The following is a 25,355-nucleotide window of genomic DNA, read 5'->3' as shown; positions in this document are numbered from 1 at the left end:
AACCTTATTGATAAATCTGATAAGTCCCATAAATTAAGGAAAAAATTACTTTCGCCTTGCTGAAACGATTTCTAATATAAACTAGGGCGAATAAGCTGCTAAAAGTAATCAATACAATTTTTCTCTTAAAATAAGAATTAAAATAATTAATTATACCTCTAGCAATATTGAACATCAATTTCAACAGCGACACAAAGCGGTGAATCTTGAAGCAAGCACAGACATTACAAACGAGCCTATTCTATACTTTCATTCGAAAGTAACTTTTATATTTGTATTTATTCGTTTATTTATTTTGCTAATAACTGTAACGTAAAATATAATATACACAGATAAAATTTTAGCTCACCACTGAAAGAGTAGAACTCGTGCTCAAGAGCGGATTCCTGAATTTAAATTAAGAAATATATAATACAATTTGTTTTATGTCTACTACACAATAAGAATATATAAATTTAAAATTTACAATTTCTAATTATTTATAAAATCCATACATAACTTTTTAAATTTAATACTAGAACAATTAGAATTTACAAGATTAGGATACGAAAGTGTAGTTCGCCATGAACTTAACCAACTTGTACACATATTTGGGGCTATCACTGAAGTTCTGAATGATTATATCTTGGATATTTTTGTGGGTTATTTTACGACGCTTTATCAACTGCTATGGTTATATAGCATCTGAATGACATGAAGGTGACAATGTAGGTGAAATGAGTCCAGCGTCGAAAGTTACCCAGCATTTGTTCTTAAAGGGTTGAGGGAAAGTCCTGGAAAATAGTTCAACCAGGTAATTTGTTCCAACCAGGATATAAACCCGGGGCCATTCGTTTCACGGCGAGGCACGCTAGCCCTTACTCGTGAGCATTAAGTGATTTAACGCTGTCAGAAATGCAGCAGGTAACTACTTAAGTCAAGTAGACTCACTGCTTTATTCATAGAGAAATCTCAACAGTAAAAACAATTCCAGAAAATCTAAGAGCGAAAATGGGCGATATTATTAAAACAGTGAATTTCTTCAACGTCAGACCATTAAACTGCATATATTTCACGCTAAGTGTGAACTTACTGGCGGTAAGCATAAAGACAAATGCAATGACTCCCTAGGGGCAAAGTTCTGAAGACTTTTCGAGTTCTGAGATAAGATAAGTTTGTTTCCTTTAAATTTAAACAATAATAATCAACATCCAATGCTATTTGACAAACTGTGTGATTTTTCCTGGTTCTGCAAAGTAGCTTAGGCCTAGGTGGCGGCTATAATTTGCATCTTCAAACTAAAATATGTTCACATTTTGCAAGATGCGAGCATACTTGAAACAGAAATCAAGAAATCGCAGTTGTGGGCTAACCCATTTGAGAAAGAGTCGTATATTTCATTACCGTTTATTCAAGAATTTTCTGAAGATCTCGCTGATGAAATGAGACAGCAACACTCAAAAGACTATTTTTCTGTTCCCCATTCTGAAAACAGTTGGATACATTCAATATGGAATTTGGCAATACAGTAAACCCATCCAAATGGAGAAAGATCACGTTGTTGAGCTATCCTGCAACACTTCCTGGAAATTTGTTTACAGCATACACATGTTTTTTCTATTTTTGGTTGCTGGTTCAGGCCGAACATAGGAACTTTCTTAAGAAGCAGTTCCTCACGACATATTTGTGTGAGCAGACATGTTCTGTTCTTTCTGGCATCAATAAACCGTTAACATGTTAAGTTGACAGAAACCATTGACAAATGACAGAATCACACTGAGAAAGTTAACAATGTAAAAATTAAATTGTTCTATTAGCCATAAATCTAATCTGACAGAATTAGCTATAAACCTAAACTGATGAAACATTTTGTTACCTATGATGTCAAATAATATTTATATTTCTAAAGTGTTCAGTAACATTTTAGAAATATTATATCTGTACTGCCCGGGAAAAGTGGCACAAGTCAAAAATGTTAATTTTACAGGAGAAGGAAAAAAAACTGTCTTCACACTGGTTTATGTCGATTTGATTTTCTTCTGTATGAATTATTGTAATGGGAGAAATACTTATGTCTCTTTTCCCAAGCGAGCAGATGTTCCGTAAGTTGTCAATAAACTAATAAAATATGTTTGTGGGAAATGACTTATTCCACTTTTCCCAAGCACTGCAGATTATATAATAGTAAATTATACTCACTGCCATTTAAAATTTTTATCTAATAGAAATTCAAGTGTAAGTTTTTCGTACTTCTGACATTTATTTTGAGAAAATAAGTACAATGTTTTATATTAGTGTTCACTGCCTATAAATTTAACTCTCTTTATACAGTAATCTTACGTCGCAAGTTTCCGAAGTTCAAAACCACTGCTATACACTGTTTATTGTTCTTCTCACAAAATACTTCATTTATAACAGGCTGCACAAACAGCGCTCAATGAGCGCAAGCGCTCCTTCGGAGCGGGAGAGCGGTGTTTACCGCTCGCCGAAACGGAGAGGAAGATACGTCAGAATGACATAGACTTGCTAGAGGTAGAGGAGAGGGAAACGACCACTCAGTTATCTAGTGGAGTGCAGTGTGTAGGCCTATTCTGAGTAACTGTTTCACGCTGCTTACCTACTGCTACAGTACAGTATGAGTACAGTATGGAGGAATCTAAAAGACGAAACATAACATTTAACGATTTACAGCTCGAACTTATTGATCTTCAATGTGACCTAAGGGCTAAAGATCGTTTGAATAATACTATTAGCCTGGTTGAGTTTTACAAGACTAAACACTAACAATAATATCCACGACTATACAGGCTGGCTGTGAAAATGATTGCTATGTTTGGCTCAACATTTATATTTGTGAGCAACTGTTTCCTATAATCAACTTTAATAAAGGCAGACATCGAACATCTGTATATAACTGATGTTTCATTATGATCAGTAGGCTACTGCTCCTTTCAGCTGCCAACAGCATAAAACCTCGTTTTGATGTACTGATAAATAAAACTTAACAAAATGATATTGTACATTTAAGTAGCTATAGAATTTCTATTACTTCTGTAAAATAAATACTTCTTTATTAATTAATAATAGTCCAATATAGTTTTGCAAACACTGAACGGAATTCATTTCATAAGCACTCGTAATAGTACTTCCTTTTGTGTTTATTTTGTACGAGATCCACCCTTTCTTCCAGCCCACCCTTATATAGAGCGCAGCTAATATCTGCATTCTGCTCATGAGCTGTGAACCGGCTCGGAGAGAGCAAACCTTGTGCAGGCCTGATTTATAATTTTATACATCTGCACTCTTTCAAGATCGCAGCATTTAAAGATGAAAGCGGCCAGTATCATATAATCATAATACTATCTTCAGCTTTACTACTTCCGAGTAACTTATATATTATTTGAAGGAATTGTACACGAAGTAACAAATCTCCACGATCTCTCAGATGATCTTCAGCGATATTCTTAAAAATACGGAGAGGACCTCTGCCTTCTCCTGGGAGTGAACCCGTGTCTGTACTTCCACTCATTGCTACAGATTCCCCAATGTAACTACGGAATAATAGCAGCAAATCCCAGGATCGATTTTCAGAGAGGATGTGGAGATTTTAACTACTCCCTAAAGAAACTGGATACGTCATCCTGTTGTTTTATGCAGTAGCCTCCGCCATAGAAAGTCCCGCAATTTATGACTCTTTCTGTGTTCAAAACTTCTACTGAAGAGGACGTCGCTCTCAAGAATGTTACTTAGCAAAACTTTTAAATTACAAAGGCTATTCAGAATCAATGAGATGTTGTTAAAGTAACAACAGATCAAGAATGCAATGAGAACAGAGGGAAGTACAGGAGAAAATATTTCACACAGTCGCTATGGTTATCATGTTGGCTCAAATCAGACAGAACTTCGGGCATCGAGTGTGATGTGTCAGAGCCATCTTCAGTTACAAACCGGAGCATGGGTAGGTTTGGCAACGCTGAGCGGAGGCGGGCGGAGGCGAAATAAAGGCATGACGTTTGACATTTTAGTGCTTTGATTTCGTTGTCACATGTACATTTTCGACATTAATTGATACAAAACTAAGTGCATATGATGAAGATTCAGTGTATTGATGTACGTAATTTATTACGGAATCCGAAATGGTATTTTGAGTTTCAGATTACCGCGTAAGCAATTGCATACAGCCACTTATAACTTAAAAAATTAGAAGCATATGTGTTTTTTATTGATGGTACAAGGGAAAATAAATAAATACTTAAAGAAATGTTACTTGTACCAAAAATAAATAAAATAACGACGTACTTTCGCAGCACCCTATTTCAATCAATTAACAATTATGTGGATAGTAAATTGACAATGTTTTGCCGCTTTATGTTGTTTCACCTCTGACGTGAAAGGTCTAGGATATCATATACATTTTAATTTCATGCGATTATTTGTCGTAGCAAAAACCGGACAAATTAAAATTTTGAGCATAGTACAGTTCTCTTCACATCATTTCAAGCGGCATCTATTGAATAACAAATTCCTACAAAAACCTGATTTATGTCATTGAAATGAGTGTTTGAAAATGTAGCATTTCTGCAAAAAACGGATTAGTACAACGTCTTTCTAGCAAAAAAATGGACAAGTTACAAACTTATCCGGTTCTTGTTAGAAAATGTCATGAAGATGGATGGCATTAGTGTTATCTTCTTTTGTTTCATCGCCACATTAGCTGTTATTGTCGGTGTTACTGGTTAAATACTTCGTTTTACAAATGAATGATAATCAAAATGAACCAGGTTCAAATAATATGCAGTGGCCAAAGAAGAGGAAGGAAGACAAAATAATACAGCCAAAGTTAAAGGTGAAGAATATAAATCCTGTTGGGAAACTGATTCCAAGACGTGTGGAAACAGCAGCTATAATGATAATAATAATAATAATAATAATAATAATAATAATAATAATAATAATAATATTATTATTATTGAGAATAGTTTGTGTTGTTATTAGAATAATTATATTTCGGTACTTGATATATCTGACGTGCCAAGAATTCAAAGGCTAGGACAAAAATTTTTTCAAGAGAAAAATATAAACATAATATTGTTTTTCTTGTTCAGGAAACCATGCAACATTAAATTTTTAATTTAATAAAACACTTATAAAGTATTTATTTGTATGTTGATAGAATTGACAATATGAATGAAACATGATTTCATAATAGGCTACTTTTTCTCAATTAATGTATGTACATATAAGAAGAGAACAGTGAAACTTTTTACCAAAGTTGGTAGATATATGAGATACCTGTTTGTGTGACTACCCACTTCACTGGCGTGATTCGGGTTCCATATACTGCGGATAGAAGGAAGGACTGAACATTTTCAATTTGCACACCACTTCGGCGGACTACGTTATGCATGGTGGATATCTGTGAAGAGTTATCGTGCATTAAGGTGAGTGTATGTTAAGTGTTCCAGATTATTTAAGAGAAATGTAAGGGACAGTTTTTTTTCTTCCTGAAAAATTAATATTTTGGACTTGTCCGGTTTTTGCTATGAACCCTTCAATTATTGATATGTAAATTCAAATACCGATTTAAGAATGTAGACCTACCTTAAATAATGGATTCATTGGGTAATTTCTGCAGCGACCATGGTATGTAACTGTCGTCACAGAGATTTACACTGGTGCAGATAGTTTTCAAACGCATGGTTACATTCAGATTTAGGACTAAACAATAATTCAATAAGCTTTAATGGCCGTTTGGATTTGCAGTTCAATCTCTCAGAGCCTTCCTACATTGCCGTAAGCATGGTGTGGGATTTTAGAGAAAGTTAGAAAATAGGAAGCTTAAGTGTAAACACGGGTGTTAATTTAATGAGATCGTTATTCCGGAAACTCATAAGTCGGAAGGTCGTACGTCGAGGTAGATACGACCGCATTCAAGTTATGTAATACGCTCAAGGTAATGCTGTTAACTATATGGCTAAAGCGTCGGCTTGCCAGCCTCGAGACCCGAGAAGAAATCCGAGCGAGGTCAAGAGGTATTGTGGTAGACAGAGTATGACAGACAATCTTCTGCGATGGCTGTGTGGTCCAGAGCACCAGCCTGTGACGCAGGTGGACCGAGTTCGAGTTCCAGCCAGGGCTGGAATTTGTAATTGTTCGCAATTGCGGTTTTTCTCGGCGTTCGATGTACAAATTAGGAAAAATTATCAATACATATCGATATCAATAAGATAGCCTACATTTGCCGCCTTCCGGAATTCAAACACCATTCCACACTGTCCATCCACTGATCCGGCTCGAATCCTTTTGCAATCATGGCTGCCTGTACATCCTCCGTCCAAGTCTTCTTTGGTAGACCTCTCCACTTTCTCTTCTGTGGAATCAATTCCTTAATTATTTTAGGTATTCTTTCTTTTGGTATCCATGTAACACGGTCATACCATCGGTGTCTTTTTTATGATTTCTATGACTTTTGGTTTCTCTTTTACGCGCATGATTTCCTTTATATATTCATTTCCCACCTTTTGCATTCTTGACTTTCCTACTGATCTTCTTAAAACATCCATTTCTGTAGCAAAGACTTCAGATGCATACAAACAATTGTTCTTCCTCTGACACATATTGTCAAGTGAGATGTACTGTTCGATAATATGTGTACATATCAGCCAGAACCTCAATCAGAGGTCAGAGTAGTAGTAGCTACACAATTAGAACTCGTTTGCGATGTATGCCAACATTTCATATGTGCAGCGGCACGCCACTGCTCATAGGAATGGCTATCTTTCTAGCTTATATAACAAAGGGAGGGGAAATAAGTAGGTACTGACTGTAAACACAATTTTAAAATGTGAAGGCATTAATGGAATTGATTGCATCTAGATAAGTGCATTCAGTACAGGATTTTACTTCTAAAACGATATGTATGGCTTTAAGAAAGACACACTGAGACAATTTATTGAAATGCTAACAGAAGTAAAGTTTTATTACAGGATGCCTACATCAATTCCATAATACCTATATTGCTTATTAAACCACTCTGTTTATTTTTATTCGAATGGGTGTACTAACATTTTGCCGATCTAGCTGGGAACGACGGTGGACAATATAACGCCTGTTTAAGAAAACGTCCTTTCGATAGGAATTGCAAGATATGTCAGGGCAAAAGGTACTAGTATGGGGGACAACTGCCATTCGTTTTCTCCTAATTCACGTACAACCAAAAACCATACCACATCCTTAGAATAATACTGTCGTAACTACCAAAAATTATTTTTGAATAAATGAAAGATAAACATTCAAAGTAGTACGAAAAATCAGTATTAGGCCTACCAAGTATTAGTATGAATCCTGCAGACTTTATCCTTGAACTTAAAGATACGAATGCCCTACTGCCTCTAACTCAAAATTCAATTTTTGTGAGTTATGACAGTAGGTTATTATTCTAGAAGTGCAGGTGGTTAAATATTTCATTTAAATTGATAAATCACTACGCGCTCCTTTGGGGAGTAACATGAAAAATACTAATAATAATAAAAATAATAATAGCAATAGCAATAGTAATAATAATAATAATAATAATAATAATAATAATAATAATAACAACAACAATAATAATCCGTGGCGCTACAGCCAGTGAAGGGCCTAGACCGACCAGCCGGCTGCTGGCCTCACGCCCACAAGTCGAAGCAGAGGTGGACGATCATCCAACCAGAATGGAGGTATCGTGTGGTTAGTACGATGATCCCCCAGCCGTTATAGCTGGCATTCGCAACCGGATTTCGCTACCTATCGTAGCTCCCCAAGTGCATCACGGTGCTGGGTGGGCACCGGTCCCATACACTGGCCGAAATTTCATCAGAAAATTTCTTCCCCCATGAGGACTCGAACCAGCGCGCATTCCATAACGCGAGTCCTAGGCAGGATGCCTTAGACCGCGACGCCACGGCGCGGGACAATAATAATAATAATAATAATAATAATAATAATAATAATAATAATAATAATAATAATAATAATAATAATAATAATAATAATTTTGGCATAATCAATAACTTACCTGTAATACCGATCGGGCTCTAACATGAGATGTAGTTTCGAGTTTTGCCATCATTGGCTGCAACACTCGCTAATAAATTTCAATAGTCTCTCGAAGGTATACATTGAGTTGGAGGTCTTTCGATGTTGTCTGTACAAGCACATCATCCAAGCTGCCGAGAAGCGACACATTACCCATGCCGGTATGTAATTCAATGATCATAATCTTATTTTCCGTGATTCTTCTCCACAAGGATCGGGAGCGACTGTACCAAAAGCGAGGATATATTAGGTGACACATACAGACTAATTTCCAGCATACGCCAATAAATTATCTCCATTACAGTTAACAGGACGCTGGCTGCTTGTGACATGGAGTGATCATAACATAGCAGTGACACTGACACAATGTGTCACATGGCGCTGCTCTTATTTGGCTCCCATCTCCCATCATAAAGCATTAAATCGACCAACACAAAGGACATTAACAAACGGTGCATAAACTATACCCGCACAACTGTCGGTAGAGGGATTCACTTGAAAATATAATTATTATAATATGATGGTAGACAACACGAGTGAGGGGCGACTTTAAAATGATTTGCAGTGGCTGCCATCAGCAGAACAGCGATTTATTACCCGGATGCTGAAACCGCGCCGAATATATCCAACTCCTAATCGGAAGGTCCAAGGGATTCAATACCCGGTCGTGGCACGCGATAGTCGATCGAATGCATAACATTATCCCGTTCTACCAAACCGTTCCTGTTCTGCGACACTGCTTTTCCCCATATTTTTGACTGCCTGACTACCTAGATGGGGGTGAGGAATGCTGCTGAGGTAAATTACACAGGGGAGGCGAGCGGTCGCCGCATATAAAACAAGTCACACGATCCCTCCAATATATTTACGACAGAAGAGAGTATATTACTGTACACGTAAACATCTCTTGGCGAATCTCAGTTTCATTTCCTTTGCAATTGATTTGTCCGAATTTATTAATACACGGCATGCATTTTTAAGCTGCCCTCGAGACTTTTCTTCCATTTACGTTGGATTTTAAAAAATCTCGATATCAGAAAAAGGCTGTACAAAAACTATTAGGTTTACATAAAAAAGGTATCAAGAAGGTGATATTCTTTTTCATGATACCCTACAATTGAAGAGCTTGGGGCAAAATAGTGACAACAAATCACACTCAAATTTTGCTGGAAAACAACACTTAAAGTAAAAAGACTTAAGAGTCATTTTCGTATAAAATTTGAATGTGGCTTGTCACTATTTTTCCCCCAAGCCCTTCAATTTAACGTTTCACAATTCAGTTCCTTTATCTTGTTTCGAACAATATTATCGAATTTAGATTACTTTCTTGAACAATACTTCAAGAAACTATATCATTCAATATGTACCCAAATAAGGTGAAATTTTTATTTATTTTTTTACACAAAGAAGACAATCTCTATAATCCTAAAATTAAGACATTTGATAAAATTTATAAATCATTACAATTTAAATGAATATAATGTAAGCCTAATTGAGGCGTTTCTGGGATAACAACGTAATGTACGTTACATCGTTTTTCCGTTTCCAGCATAATTGAATCCTTAGCAACATATCTCCCTCCTGGTAAAATATTATTTCTTTCCAACAAACACAGCGCCCTCTAGAAACATTTGAATGTCGTTCTGCGCAATGCTGTTATAAGAGATCTAATATGTTTTATGCTTTGTATCTGAAATTCAAGATTTTGTAGTGCAGTTCATGTTCCACAGAACGCTTCAATTATATTTCACAAGTTACACAAAGTAGCAGTACGTCTATGTTTATTGTAATCAATTCTAGAACAGGATTTTTATATTTATTAAAATCTGCATTAAACAGTTAATGTCACTGGCGGTAGCTCGGGTGGTAGACGCGTTTGTCTGCTCACATAAGAGCTGTACTCGGGCGCAGGTTTGATTCCTGCTTTGCCTGATTCCCTGGTTGGGGTTTTCCCAGGTTCTTCCCAAATGTAAGACGAACGTCAGGTAATCCCACGGCAAACCCTCGATTTTATCGCCAAACATCATCTCGATATCACCAATTTCATCGACGCTAAATAGTCTAGTATTCTTTACAGCTTCATTACATGGCCAAATAAAATAAAAATAAATAAAATAGTTATATCAATGTTAATGAAAATTTTATTAAATCATATTTAACATTTTATACTACATAACTGTTAAGTATATTAGCAATCGCATGGTGAACATAATTGAAAACGCCCGAGTAGGCCTACTTCTCTTCACATACCTATATCCAAAGTTTTCATGAGATCGGAATTTGAATTTTCAAGAATTGAATCTTTGTAACGATAATAATTATTACTAATAAACAATAAGGCAATTTATTTAACTCATCTAGAAATTTATCAATCTTGCAAGCGAATGAATTCTAACAAAATCAGTGCCTAATCGTTTGTAACATTATCTTCTGTTTTAAAGGAATCCAAAACCCATACAGCAGAATTCTGTTCTTCGTGCTAAGGCCCGATTATGATAATTAACTTAAACCATTCGTATTTCCAGTCTCTTTTGCCCACAACCAGTATTCAATATGAATATTCATACGGATTACATTGGAAGGGCGTTACTAAACGCGTGTATCTCCTCTAACATCACTTCCCATAACTAGATTCCATCGTTAGAATTTAACTTGAGAACGATGAGGAAATTATTGAGTTGTGTCATGTGTTACTGGATCCACAAATGACTAGAACGGAAAAGTAAAGCGTAATATACTAACGTGTTAAGCTAAGTTCTATATTCTGAAACAATAATATTTTTACTTAACAGCACAAACGGTCCAATTCTGAAAGACAAGCATGGTCAGAGCCGTGTATATATTCCTGGCTTAATAATAATAATAATAATAATAATAATAATAATAATAATAATAATAATAATAATAATATAACAATAATAAACAGTAATCACTAATAAGTATAGCTAAGGAGATAATAAAAGTTTTAAACAGAATTAATTAGGCTAATTTAGGCGAAAAATAAAAGTACTCAATGTTACACACTCGTTTTTTATATACCTAGGATAGACGAAGCAATTCCTGAATGACAAGTAAAAGAGAAATGTTCAAATTAACTCATTGATTTTAAACACAATCCTGTTCGATGACCAGGTTGCTTTTGCACAAAATGAAAATATGTTCTTTAACTAAATTCTTTCGAGTAATTGTAAGTCCCCTAGGTTGGTTACCGGCCATCCGCAGAGCAAGACTAGTTGTAGGGTTGCTACCTTATAGCCTCTAGTCAGGCCTTCAACATGGCATTTCCTCCATATTTGTTGGAACGATTATACCGCCGTGACTCGGTCCCTATTTCCTCGATTCTGAAGACAACTTACAAATAGCAGCGTACCAACTATTTAAAATCGTTAGCAAATATTATATGAAAATCTCTACTTCAAAATCCAAAACAATGGCAATGTGTGGAAAAAAATATACAACGGGTGAAAATTGAAATTGATGGAAAAATTATAGAACAGGTGTCTGACTTTTCATATTTAGGAAGTGTATTTGCAGAACATAAGAATGATATTGATATTAAATTACGAAAATATAATAAATTGAACGGTACAATACAAAGATGATGATGACAGACACTGAATTAAGATTACATAACATTACATCAAATGTGCTCTCTACGGAAGTGAAATTTGGATTTTAAATAATAGAAACTCTCATAAACTTGTAGTAGCCCAAATGCGTTTCTTGTAATCAGTGTTATGAGTCATTAGATTAGACCACCAAAGGAATACTGCCATCAGAGAAACACTTGGAGTACCCAGTTTAACCGAGGAGATAACAAGATACCAACAAGAATGGAAACAGCATCTGCGGAGAATGGAAAGAACTAGACTCCCAAAATTAGCATTCCAGTACGCTCCAACAGGGCATCGAGATCAAGGACGACCAAAACATCGGTGGAAAGACCAAGACCATCTTCGCTAGGTTCAACGTCACATGCTATTTTGACCTAAAACGAACCTGTTCATGATGATGAAAATATGTTCCAGATAGCCATATTCCAACTCGATAAAATAATGACTTCTTATAATTTAAATATTTCAGTTGATAAAACAAAGACTGGCCTTGGTTTTCAACAAATTCCAAGCCTACTGCAAATTTATTCAGGTTTCTTTCATCAGAAGTTGTTGGATAACTGCGCTAACATTAAGTAATAAAGGTATTCGACGAATGCAACCTCTAATTCCCTGGGGATTTATTTTTTTCTTTGACACCGTACCGCTGAACATTACATCGTTGCCACGCACGTGGCTTTGTTTTCATTTCATCGTTTAAACTATGTATGCGACAAAAGTATTTTATAATATGATACTGGTACGAGGGAACTCTTATTTGGTTAAATCAGTAATAAATATTATTACGTGAAAAGTTATTAACATTTTCAGACAAATTTTTACTCTTTTTTTTCCCCCGTAAAACTTATGTGCACAATTCGAAAGCGCTAACTTTTTTCAAGAACTTCACAACAGCTCGAAGTGCTTTGCTAACCCATTTCTTTGTGGCCAGTACGTAACCAAGGATTGCAGACGATCAGTATTTTGTTTTGTCTATTGCTGATTAAGTGTTGCCCTTACTATTATTATCTGTTTTGAGTATTTTGTTACAAGATGGTTAGTTCAAGTGATGAAAATGTTGCTATTGAGGATTATTGTGAACTCGTCTAAGTTCAGGGTAAAACGAGTCAAGCTAATGATGTGGTTAACTTCAAAGCTTGGTGGCGAAATTTTATAAGCTATCTAGTATGTCTGATTCATCTTATGGCCGTGGTGCATCAAAGGATAAAAGGTACATTTTAAAATTTCGAAGGTGAATGAGTTTTCCCACTGCAATGAACAAAAAGGTAAAGTTCTTTGTAAAGAGTTCATTGACAGCATTGTACCGGCAGAAGTATTCACCATTTGAATTCCTGAGAAAAGTGTTTGTGCTGAAAATTTACCGTTTGAACTGCCAACAGATCTAGCTTATAACAGCTCAACGCTATCAATCAATGTTAAAAAAATGGAGGACCTTAAGAAGATTTCGCAGTACGTACCGGATGAAGTGAAAGGATTGTACTCAGAACTGTACACATGGCCTACCATCAACAAAGATAGTAATGACAGTGCAGCGAAGACTAGAAAAATAATAAATCCTGATAAGAAAAATGTCTGTTGCAACAGAAAAAAAACTTTAATTTTTTGTGATTTTATACTGTAGTTTTTACATAGATTATAAAGTTTATTCATACTTACTTTCATTCACTCTGATACTTGGAAAAAGGCAATGATTTACTTAGTTTCAGTTTGTTTGTTGGAAAAACCCCATAACATCCTAATTGATTTAATTTTTTGGGGACTTTATATATATTATAAAGCACAATTAATGGTGAATAAACCTCATATTTAGCAACTAATACTTACTTACTGGCTTTTAAGGAACCCGGAGGTTCATTGCCGCACTCACATACGCCCGCCATTGGTCCCTATCCTGAGCAAGATTAATCCAGTCTCTATCATCATATCCCACCTCCCTCAAATCCATTTTAATATTATCTCCCCACCTACGTCTAGGCCTCCCTAAAGGTCTTTTTCCCTCCGGTCTCCCAACTAACACTCTATATACATTTCTGGATTCGCTCATAGGTGCTACATGTCCTGCCCATCTCAAACGTCTGGATTTTATGTTCCTAATTATGTCAGGTGAAGTATACAATGCGTGCAGCTCTGCGTTGTGTAACTTTCTCCATCCTCCTGTAACTTCATCCTTCTTAGCCCCAAATATTTTCCTAAGAACCTTATTCTCAAACACCCTTAATCTCTGTTCCTCTCTCAAAGTGAGAGTCCAAGTTTCACAACCATACAGAATAACCGGTAATATCAACTAATATCAATTTTAAATACATTTTGACAATAAAAATAAAAGTAATTAAACTAAACAGTTTTTATTGGTTTCCCAAAAGTTATGTTTTTGTCACGTGTGGGGTTTTAGAAATAACGATTCAATTATTACGTAATAGGCCTATCAAAGACATTAAAAAATTCAACTACTGTCTCTGAAAATACAATAAAACAAATAAACAAAATTATTTTTTTCAAGCAAACCCAGCAAGGAAGAAACTGTTATTATCCTTTCCTGTTATAGTCATACCAAGACTTCATACCTGAAGTGAAAATTAATGTTTTCTTCCGTTCTATATTGTGTCAGAGTTAGAAAGTGTGCACTGTTTTATAAATAATGCATTGCACTGCAGTATTTAAAATATTTTTTTGTTTGTGCATAATACCGCCATTCAAGACACGACCACAAAAATTGTGCATATCACAATATAAACTATGCTGACAGGTTCTCTGACATGTTGTGCGGGCAAATCTAAACAGTATCATGCAGGCGGATACATTAACAGTGGTATGGTCTAGCCAAGCTATGAAGATAAAATGATTTTAAGTTTCCACGACAGAAGATACAGCTGGCTAATGTAACGACACAAAAATATTGCCGCAAACTCTTTAGGTAATACAATTAAAAACGTTGATTTTTCTGGTAGCGGAGAAAAACACAAAGCTTACTGAATTCAAACAAAAAGAATGACTACGCTCAAAGAGGAGACACAGGCCTACATATTCACTGACAGTCATGCTCTCAAAATTATTCTGATAATGGAAGTCAGCGAATTCAAGAGCAAATCCACGTGACCTTCGTGCTTCCAAGCCGTTTTAAATTCCAGAGGCTTGCAATGAAAATATAGGATACATACTAACAATTCTTTTTGTGTTATCTCATCTATACGCTTCCAGCATCACGCTCCTAAAAACAGGAAACGCCAAATTTGTTTCTGAAGGAGAAGAAATTGAAGGAAATGGCAAAGATGACAAAAAAAAAAGTCGAATTTCGAAAATTCAGATGGACCGGATTTTGTTTCTGGGTCTGTACAAACTTTGTAGGTTACAAGTACAGTATATAACGGACTGCGATTGAGAATTCTACGTGAAGTCAGGCTTTCACAAAGGATGATCTCACACAATACTGTCAGTACTCCATGTATGAATGAAACACACTACTTAAAGGGTATTAATTATAAGTGGCTTAAATTGACCATTATTTGTGAATGAGTGTCATAATTTGTCACGCATACACAATGGATTTTCAGCCACGTGCAATATACAACGTTCTGTATTTTCCTAGTAGCCTATTTTACAGTAACATTTTCCTTCGTAAGTAGGGTACATAATATTATTCAGCCATAATGAATAAATTGTTTAAAGTCCTAATAAGATGTCTATGTATTGTGGGTCCCTACTAGAGTTGGGCAACACGATTCTTTTTCAGAAGTCGATTCCAACGATTCAATCATACATTACGAATCGATTCTAACGATTCGTTCACGAATCTTCCCAGTCTGCGATTCCAACTATTCTTTTGAATCGTCAGCGAGTGCACGATTCTTCCTAGTCTGCGATCCCAACGATTCTTTTTAATCGTCAACGAACGACTCACAGAACACTTTCCTTTGCAAACCACGGGTAAAACAAAAACGTTCTACATCTGTCGCATAGATGGCATAAGCGGCGAGACATTGGACTCTTTCTCATTGGCTGGAATCTTTCATCATGACCTCCATTAGTCTATCAAATTATTCAAGTTAGCGTTTCTTAATTATAATATATCAACTGAACCTTATTATAAGTACATTTTTTGCATTACATCTCTATTTAACCATGTACATTTCAGGTTCGTGTTCATTATTTTTCACACTTAACAAATACATATTTTGATTTCACTCTCGCTCGGGAGCATTCGGCACGGTTCGGATATGCCCGCTGATAGGTTACATCAAACAAGTACGATACCATGCCGATTCTTTACTATTATTTTGAACGACGATTCGTTACGATTCTTTTGAACGATGATTCGTTGATACCACGAATCGATTCTTACGATTCTTTATTATTAGTCGTTCGAATGAACGATTCGTTCACGAATCGACCCAACTCTAGTCCCTACCACCACGCCATGATGCGTCCTCAGGTAGCGGATAGAGGAGACGGCCTCTAGCTAAGGAGGGTAGCTGCAAATATATTGAATAAGCATTCGCGGACAGCCCGTAAGGGGTGGTCCTTCAGCTTGGGGGTTGGGCAAAGGGCTAACAACCCATCATCGTAACAGCTTGTTACGAAACCTCGAAATAAGCCTCGGAATGGAACTGAGGGAAAAAGACCTTTGGGGAAGCCGAGACGTAGATAGGATAATATTAAAATGGATTTGAGGGAGGTGGGATATGATGGTAGAGACTGGATTAATCTTGCTCAGGATAGGAACCGATGGCGGGCATATGTAATGAACCTCCGGGTTCCTTAAAAGCCGTAAGTAAGTAACGTATTAAGTAAGTATGATGTAAAAATTTATTTTTTGTTAACTTACCGGTCGGATACAAAATGAAATGTCTGTAATCAATAAATTATTTCACATATGAAATAATGAGTTATTCCTCGTAGCTGCTAACAGCCTGATAAAGAGTACAGATGTCACTGAGATGAGATAAATTTAGTTTTTAAAAGACGTATGTACAGGTACGGAATTAAAATTTGGAGCGAATCTTGATGGGAGTCCATCTGTATGTAGACAACAATTTCACACGACTGCCCACAAGTAGCAAATAATAGGGGCTCTTGTTTACTGCACATGTGCAGTGTGTTGTAAGCGAAACTTAACGAGAGCTCCAAATTTTATTTCCGTGCCTGTACCTATGACACAATGGAAATGGCGTACACTTACTTCTCAAGACTGGGCGGAAGGCACGATAAAGTATTCAAACAAGCCAGGGAATGAATTTTTCTTCGCTGTCATCATAAATTCCTACGTTGTGTCAGGTAATAGGTTAGGCACAGTGCTGAAATCACATTACAGAAGTCTCGCCATGTGGCCGATTATTATACTTCGAGAAAAGCCGAAAAATACGGGCCTTTAAGAGTAAATCCCGCCGTCAAGAAAAACTACACACGGATGGAGGGATGAATAGATAGATAGATAGATAGATAGATAGATAGATAGATAGATAGATAGATAGATAGATAGATAGATAGATAGATAGATAGATAGATAGATAGATAGATAGATAGATAGATAGATAGATAGATAGATAGACAGACAGACGGATGCAGACAGATAGATACAGACAGATATAGATAGGCAGACAGGTAGACAGACAGACAGACAGACAGACAGACAGGCAGACAGGCAGACAGACAGACAGGCAGATTAGATAGATAGATAGATAGATAGATAGATAGATAGATAGATAGATAGATAGATAGATAGATAGATAGATAGATAGATAGATAGATAGATAGATAGATAGATAGATAGATAGATAGATAGATAGATAGATAGATAGATAGATAGATAGATAGATAGATAGATAGATAGATAGATATAGGCAGACAGATAGATACAGAAAAAATTATTGCTTTATCTACTTTAAGACAGTTAGGTTTGATAATGAGTATTTTATCTATAGGATTTTCTGTTTTAGCTTTTTTTCATTTATTAACACATGCATTATTTAAGGCATTATTATTTATGTGTGCTGGTATGGTAATTCATGTTATATATAGATAGGCAGATATAGATAGGCAGACAGATAGGTAGACAGACAGACAGGTTGATAGATAGGATAGATAGATAGATAGATAGATAGATAGATAGATAGATAGATAGATAGATAGATAGATAGATAGATAGATAGATAGATAGATAGATAGATAGATAGATAGATAGATAGATAGATAGATAGATAGATAGATAGATAGATAGATAGATAGATAGATAGATAATACGTGCTTTACGTTCTCCGACATTCTAATTGAATTACCTACTGTACTGTCCAGACTGTCATACTCTCACCGACCTCTTAAACGATGGAACGACCGAACTCCACACCCAATGCACATTAAGTCAGGCCTCTTCAGGGTGCTTCATTATGGAACAATGGATAAATCAACAAACGTGTACTGCTGCAAGCTTTCTCCTCTCTTACTAATCCTTGTGGTTTATTGTTTCCATCTGCACTTCATTTGGGCTGAGGTTTTTCGCCACATGATTAAGGTATTTTCTTCTGAGCTGTATATAATTTGCTGATCATGCATTATTCTGAAACCACACGAGTATTTGAAATATAATCGTGAACGTCTATCTCGATTACCTGCAAAGCTACCCGACTTACAGACGTATTGCGAAGGACTATTCGAACAATTATAATCTTAGGAGTGAAGGATTTTCGTTTCTCCTACCGAGTTAAATGGGTCAACGATCGCAGCCTACATATTAAGACACTGTAATTAATTTCATAACTCTCGGATATATGGCCCCACCCGTCTGCGCAGCACCTACGCGGGTTTCCATTACCAAACATATCTCAGCGACGGATCGGTTTAACGCAGTCCGATTTAAACAATCACCGAGAGATCCAGACTTCCCCTCTCTATTTTTACAGCTTCATATATATTGATTTCTGGTCTATAGTGGTGTGCAATCGACCTTTATGGCCACTGTAAAGCATGCAAGACGTGTGGATTTCTAGGAAGTTGGAATAACTAAGCTCGACAGAAGCAGCATTTTAGAGCACACTGAGCCAATAATTTATAGAGAATGGGGCCCCAGCTGCTGTAGAACGTCACGAAGTCACTCTATAGTAGACGGAAGTCCAACAGCCTTGACTACCTATAAACTGACAAGGAGTACCGCAAAGGATTACACATTACGTATAAATGTACCGGGAATTAAACAAAGATTGACGTGGAACACGTGTTACAACCTTCGCGATTGATGTTTCCTTTCAGGTTCTCATCAATAATTCCTAAATCGCCCACTTCATGTTCTAGGAAAAGACCGAAAACAAGAGTTGAATGTAACTTAGACAGGCTAATACATTTTCATGCGCAAATTAATTTAAATTGATATAGGAAGAAATACCTAACAATTGGAGTAAGAGTTTACAAATGAAATAATTATGATAACTACCTGATTATTGCACTCAATGTTAAGTTTAACTTAATTTAATTTAATTTAATTTAATCAATTTATTTATTTAAATTCAAATATTAAGAATAAAGAAATATAATTACAAAATATACAGAATAAAGAAATATAATTACAAAACAAAACAAAGAGAAATACAACTAAGATAATACAAGCAATACAGAAAGAAGATACAGTAGTATTAACAAAATTTGAGACCGAATGAGCAGCGCTCGTGCTCGGTCGCAGTTCAGATATAATATTAAAATAAAAAATAATAATAATAATATAAATAAATAAGTAAAATAAAATAGGAACTAAAATACAATTACAGCGGCAATGGAATTATATAATATAATATTAACACTAGAGAAGAATAATATCGCATAATAACTCTTCTTTCACTTTTCAGCCAGTTTATTATTCTCCATTAGGCAATCTCAACAAAATATGCATAGTTTCCATTAAATTACTAACCCATTTTTCATCAGATTTTACAGCAACATGTTAACCCCTGCTTGTCTATCTTTCAGAATCTTGAATTGCAAGTCTGTGCAGTCTGAATTGAAAGCAATTTTCTGTGGAATCGGAGCCGGTAAAAATGTAGGCCTATAGACTTCAATATCAATTTAACTTGTTTGGTACGGTATATTTTTTAACACTTTCTTACCTTTTAAGCCGCTACCAGTCCCACAATTTAGGGAGCTGCAATGGCTCATCGAGCCGCATGATTTGAGAATAATGCTTGTAACTTCCCCAATACTCTAAGTAAAATAAGATTTCTACTGTTATAAGCCATAGGCTTATATTATATAGGCCTACGAGATATACGTCTAAACCATAGGGGTGCTATTCATAGACATTTCGCAGCACGCGCTACGAGCGTACTAAGCTAGCCCCGGCTATCCACTGGTTACTTGTACAGAATTCAAATCATATCCTATCGCTAACACTGGTTTATGAATACGACAAACGCTGATCATCCACCGGAAACCCGCGCTAAAAATGTCTATGAATACGGCCTTAGATGTCCAATTGTAACTCGTACGAGGTAACCCCTGGCGTAAGCAACCCGCAGCGCACATTCTTTAAGGTCGTTTTTCCTATTTTATATGGAAAGTTATTGACCTTAGCAGAGCATGCTTGGCGTGATATATCTCCTGGTTCTATAGGCGTTTGAACACCCGTGGTCTAAACTGTAGTCTGATGATTCAAGTGGCTGTGGTGAAATGTCTTATAGGCCTATGGTACAATTTACCCATACAATATTTCTGCTATTATTAATGCGTATTGAAATTTTGGCAAATTCGAAATCGGATCGAAAATTTCGTTTATTGACCAACAAGCCTAATTAATTCAGGTCAATACGTTTCGTATAACTTAAACCTAAAAATGAGATATCTGTTTGTCATTTGGCAGGGTTAATAAAGTATATAATAAAAGTCACAGTTTTACTAATGTGCTACCTAAAATACCTGTACGATGCTTACAGCAGCAAATTACAAGTCTGCCATCTACCATACAGAGTGGATGGCAACCTCTCCACAAAAATTTAAGAGGTGATTCTACATGTTAAATATAACAAACCTTTTATTACGCTTTTCCTTCGATGAGGCACCGTTAAGCAGAGAAAAACAGTCTTTACCCAATGTTTGCAGCGCTCTATTGCGGTAATGGCCCGAAAGAAATGGCTGACTGCTATATCCGCAGATAGGTAAAAATAATCTGAACCGTTAATGTCTTGATTTATTCATTTACTTATTTTCAAATTAAACCATTTAGCCATGAATTTAAATCGAATAATAACGAACATCGTTGAAATAAATCTTGCAACGCAGCGCACGTCGCGTTACTGAGTACAGCAGAGGAGGAGGGGAAGGTAAGGAGTGCAGGCCACGCTTGCTTAGAGTGATTGCAGCAGCCATGATGTTGCCAAATGCTTCACAGAAACATAATTTTATCTAAAACGGTTTCTCAAATCTCTCCTCTCAATCCATTACCAGTTACATTTTGGTTAAGAGCTTACTATCCCTCCTTAATGCTGTCTTAAAACTAAGTCAGACACGATTTCTGTGATTGACTTGATATTTTGTGTAATACTAGATACTTTTAAAAGATTGCCACAGGTATGTTCACGTCAGTACAGACCATATATTTGCGGCAACACAATAAAATGAATCCTAATAACTAAAATGTCCACTTGAGTAAATTTTTAGGAGGCACAAAAGATTGATTATTTCCAAAAGTGTTTGGTACTTTGATGTGACTGTTTTTATTTAATGAATCACAATAACAATTTCTAGTGTTTGACATCCGTGAACTTTTTTTTTCTCTTATTTTCTGGAACAAATATGAATTGTCTGGACATTTGGAGTTTCTGCAATTCGCGACTAGTAACACTCATTTTATATTTTTAGACCAATTTTTAGATGAAGAATACGGAAAAGAACTTTTCTATATTTTAAAGTATTTTATACAAACATACAAAAACGTAACAATGTGTGAATAACATATTTAATCCTTCTAACTCCTTTATTCCTATAAAGAAACAAAAATCCAAACTGAATTTCTTTTTAGTTTCCAGAAAAGTCTACATGCCCTTGATTTGTGGTGCTTCTGCAATTTCCTGTAACTTATTCCCGCTGTGAAATGTACACTGAGCACTAGACGTGTGGGATTTTTGTATCACTTGAAAGGTACATGTATGACTATTACAACCACATGAAAAACTGAATTAGAAAAGTTATGACTTGTGGGTTTCCGCAATTCACGATTCAATTCTGCTGAAATCGCAGCAAGAAGAGTCGAAGCGTCTCTGTTTTCTCTTAATAACAGAAATTTGTGAGAATCACATGCAAGTTGACCTTCACTATTGCCAGTAATACGTCACTGCAATAAATTATTACAAAATTACGTTTTATATGAAGCTATCTTGCAGGCACATGGAAAACTGATGGTTCAATACTTGGGCACACGTTGTGCCGCTAGGAGGGCGTTTGGTTACACATAGGAAAATTCGTTTCCAATCCTGAAAAGTTCAAGTAGAATGTATGGTTTTAGGACAGAACATAAAGATTTCCCTGCCATAATTCCATCTTTCCATAATTCACTCTTCCCTATCTTCCTACGAGATAAACGTCGTGAGATTCATACTGTGGGCGCTTCACGCAGCAAGTAACCGTCTAGATTTTAGAATTAACTCCGACGCTTGAATCTTCAGCTACGATGAGTTGAGTGGAAGCTCTGAACAAGGATAAAAATTCCAAATAATGTTCCATGCCATATTAGTAATGGAATTTCAGCGTCAAAAATACCCCTTGTCAAGAGAAGATCACTGTGTGTCAGTCTCCTACCATCTAAAAATAATGAAAACATGTTGCACACCAGCAGCGGATATGAATAACAGGCGGTGAATAATTTAGTAGCTTATAGTGGCACGTAATGAGCTATATTTGTACTTACTGGCTTTTAAGGAACCCGGAGGTTCATTGCCGCCCTCACATAAGCCCGCCAATGGTCCCTATCCTGAGCAAGATTAATCCAGTCTCTATCATCATATCCCACCTCCCTCAAATCCATTTTAATATTATCATCCCATCTACGTCTCGGCCTCCCCCAAAGGTCCTTTCCCTTCTGGCCTCCCAACTAACACGCTATATACATTTCTGGATTCGCCCATACGTGCTACATGCCCTACCCATCTCAAACGTCTGGATTTAATGTTCCTAATTATGTCAGATGAAGGATACAATTCGTGCAGCTCTGCGTTGTGTAACTTTCTCCATTCTCCTGTAACTTCATCCCTTTTAGCCCCAAATATTTTCCTAAGAACCTTATTCTCAAAAGCCCTCAATCTCTGTTCCAAGTTTCACAGCCATACAGAACAACCGGTAATATAACTGTATTATAAATTCTAACTTTCAGATTTTTTTAAAGCAGACTAGATGACAAAAGCTTCTCAACCGAATAATAACAGGCATTTCCCATATTTATTCTCCGTTTAATTTCCTCCCAAGTGTCATTTATATTAGTTACTGTTGCTCCAACATATTTGAATTTTTCCACCTCTTCGAAGTATAAATCTCCAACTTTTATAGTTCCATTTCGTACAATATTCTGATCACGAGACATAATCATATACTTAGTCTTTTCGGGATTTACTTGCAACCCTATCACTTTACTTGCTTCAAGTAGAATTTCCGCGTTTTCCCTAATCGTTTGTGGATTTTCTTATATTTGTGCATGCAAAAATCAAAACATTACAAACAATTTCATATAATGTTCTACATACGTTGTAAAAACCTTCTGATAGGTGTTAGTACTGGCATTTCGTGTTTGAAGTGCAAGGTAGCCTTGTATCAACATACACAATCCTCTATTTCGTGCTCAAAGTTACCGCAATCTTGCAAAGATAAAGACTGTTATCGTATAAAAAATGGTTTAATTTCCCAGAGCTCTATTATTGTAATCTACTATCATTAAGTGGCCTCACGTAATCCAACAGTCTTTTAAGATCTTTTATCCTTCAAAACGTCCTCATTTTCACCGATTATCAGCAATCTTTGTGATTAACAGCAACCCATTTTCTGCATTATGAGCAGTTTCGTACGATTACATTCTAAATGTGTTTACAACACACTATATTTCGAAATGAAAAGAATCCATGTTTTATAAATTATTTTACTCGTAAACAGCAGACTGACATTTTAAACTTGAAATTCGGTGATGCAGTATAATTATTTATTTTATAGTGCTTCCTTAATTAGAAGGCTGCCAAAACTACGAACTTTACTGATATACTGTATCAATTTGAAACGGGACGACAAAATTGCAATTATCGGCAATAATAAAAGTAGGAAGGTAGCAATTTTAATATGTACAAAAAAATGTATTTTATTATTGTTATTACTATTATTATTATTATTTAGCTAGAAAATGAAAATGACACTGTTCGGATAAGAATCGTAGATCATTTTAATACATTATTTTATAATGTATCCTTTCCCTTTTTTCTTTGTAAACCACTGTCTGTCAAAGGTTTTCTTCAGTTCGTCGCTTAAAAGCTCCCCTCTTGCTTATTCTTGGTTACCACGCAATTAGTCAGCATCTCCACCTTCTCTCAACAAGTCATATAACTTCCCAGCCCATTTGTTTCATTTTTCCATTTCAGTCAACAGCGTCCTCAGTATTTGTTCTATTTCTGATCCCATCACTTCATAATTTACCTCTTAAAATATATTAAAACATATATATATATATATATATATATATATATATTTCTTTTTCCAATTTACATTGTAAAGTTCTTACTATATCTCCTTCTCTCAGTCTGTGCTACAGACAATACACGGACGATACAAATGTCCATTATTTCTATCTTAATTCTAAAATTATCCGACCATGAAATAATAGTAATAATGGTTACATAAAACTAAGTCCATAGGACCTTCTCTAAGGGATAAATATTTAATGACCTTGAAGACTTGTGGTGGCACCAAGACGGAGCTCCGCCGAAATTACGTACTGGCAGTAGGGAATGACTGGATGGGTTTGGTTTCCGAGAATGTGGATAGAACCTCAGGATCCTATTGAATGGCCCGCAAGATCCCCCGATCTAACACTACCCGACTTTTTCTTTGGGACACTTTTAAATAATCAAATGTAGAAACATGTCATTCGAAACTAGGCTCATCTCCAAGTTATTAATGAGAAGTTTAATTACATTCCCGAGAAGTTCTACAGGAAAGCATGCGAAAATGACAAATTAAGACTTCAAGCTTGCAATGAATTGAATGGTTCCCAAGTTGACCACTATGTAGAAAATCTATAAATAGAATGTTTTCATAGTGGTAATAAACTAAACAATACTGTTTTGTTAAAGATTTAATTCATTATCAAACATTCACCCCTTTCGTGGACACTCGCTATATTGGATATGTCAATATAAAAGTGAGGTTCCAGACTTTTAATATAGCTTCTGAAATTGATAGTTTTGCGATTAACTAATTTTCACACACAATAAACTTAATGTCAGTTTTTAAATTCTGTTTTGTTGAAATAATAAATTTTTGCTCTGAACTCCGTCACAGAATGTCTAAAGTAAAATTTAGATATACAATAGGTTTGAAATTGGTAAAAATTATCCCGCAAGACAAAATATAAAATCTATTTAACTAAATAAATATTAGACAATTCTACAGGTTTCAAATCTTACAAGAAGTAGCAATATAAGAAGTAGCAGAACGGAACAATAAATTAACATTCACTTGTCT

General features: G+C 35.7%; 1 protein-coding gene across 6 annotated transcripts in view; it reads right to left on the bottom strand.

Moving 5' to 3' along the window:
• The window catches only part of msi (RNA-binding protein musashi), a 737,371-nt gene that overhangs the window by 274,593 nt on the left and 437,423 nt on the right, over window positions 1-25,355 (bottom strand). The window lies entirely within an intron of this gene.

Source organism: Periplaneta americana, chromosome 4, assembly GCF_040183065.1.
Source record: "Periplaneta americana isolate PAMFEO1 chromosome 4, P.americana_PAMFEO1_priV1, whole genome shotgun sequence".
Classification (NCBI taxonomy): domain Eukaryota; kingdom Metazoa; phylum Arthropoda; class Insecta; order Blattodea; family Blattidae; genus Periplaneta; species Periplaneta americana.
Note: the sequence above shows the minus strand (reverse complement) of the source record. Positions and strands in the feature narration are given on the sequence as shown.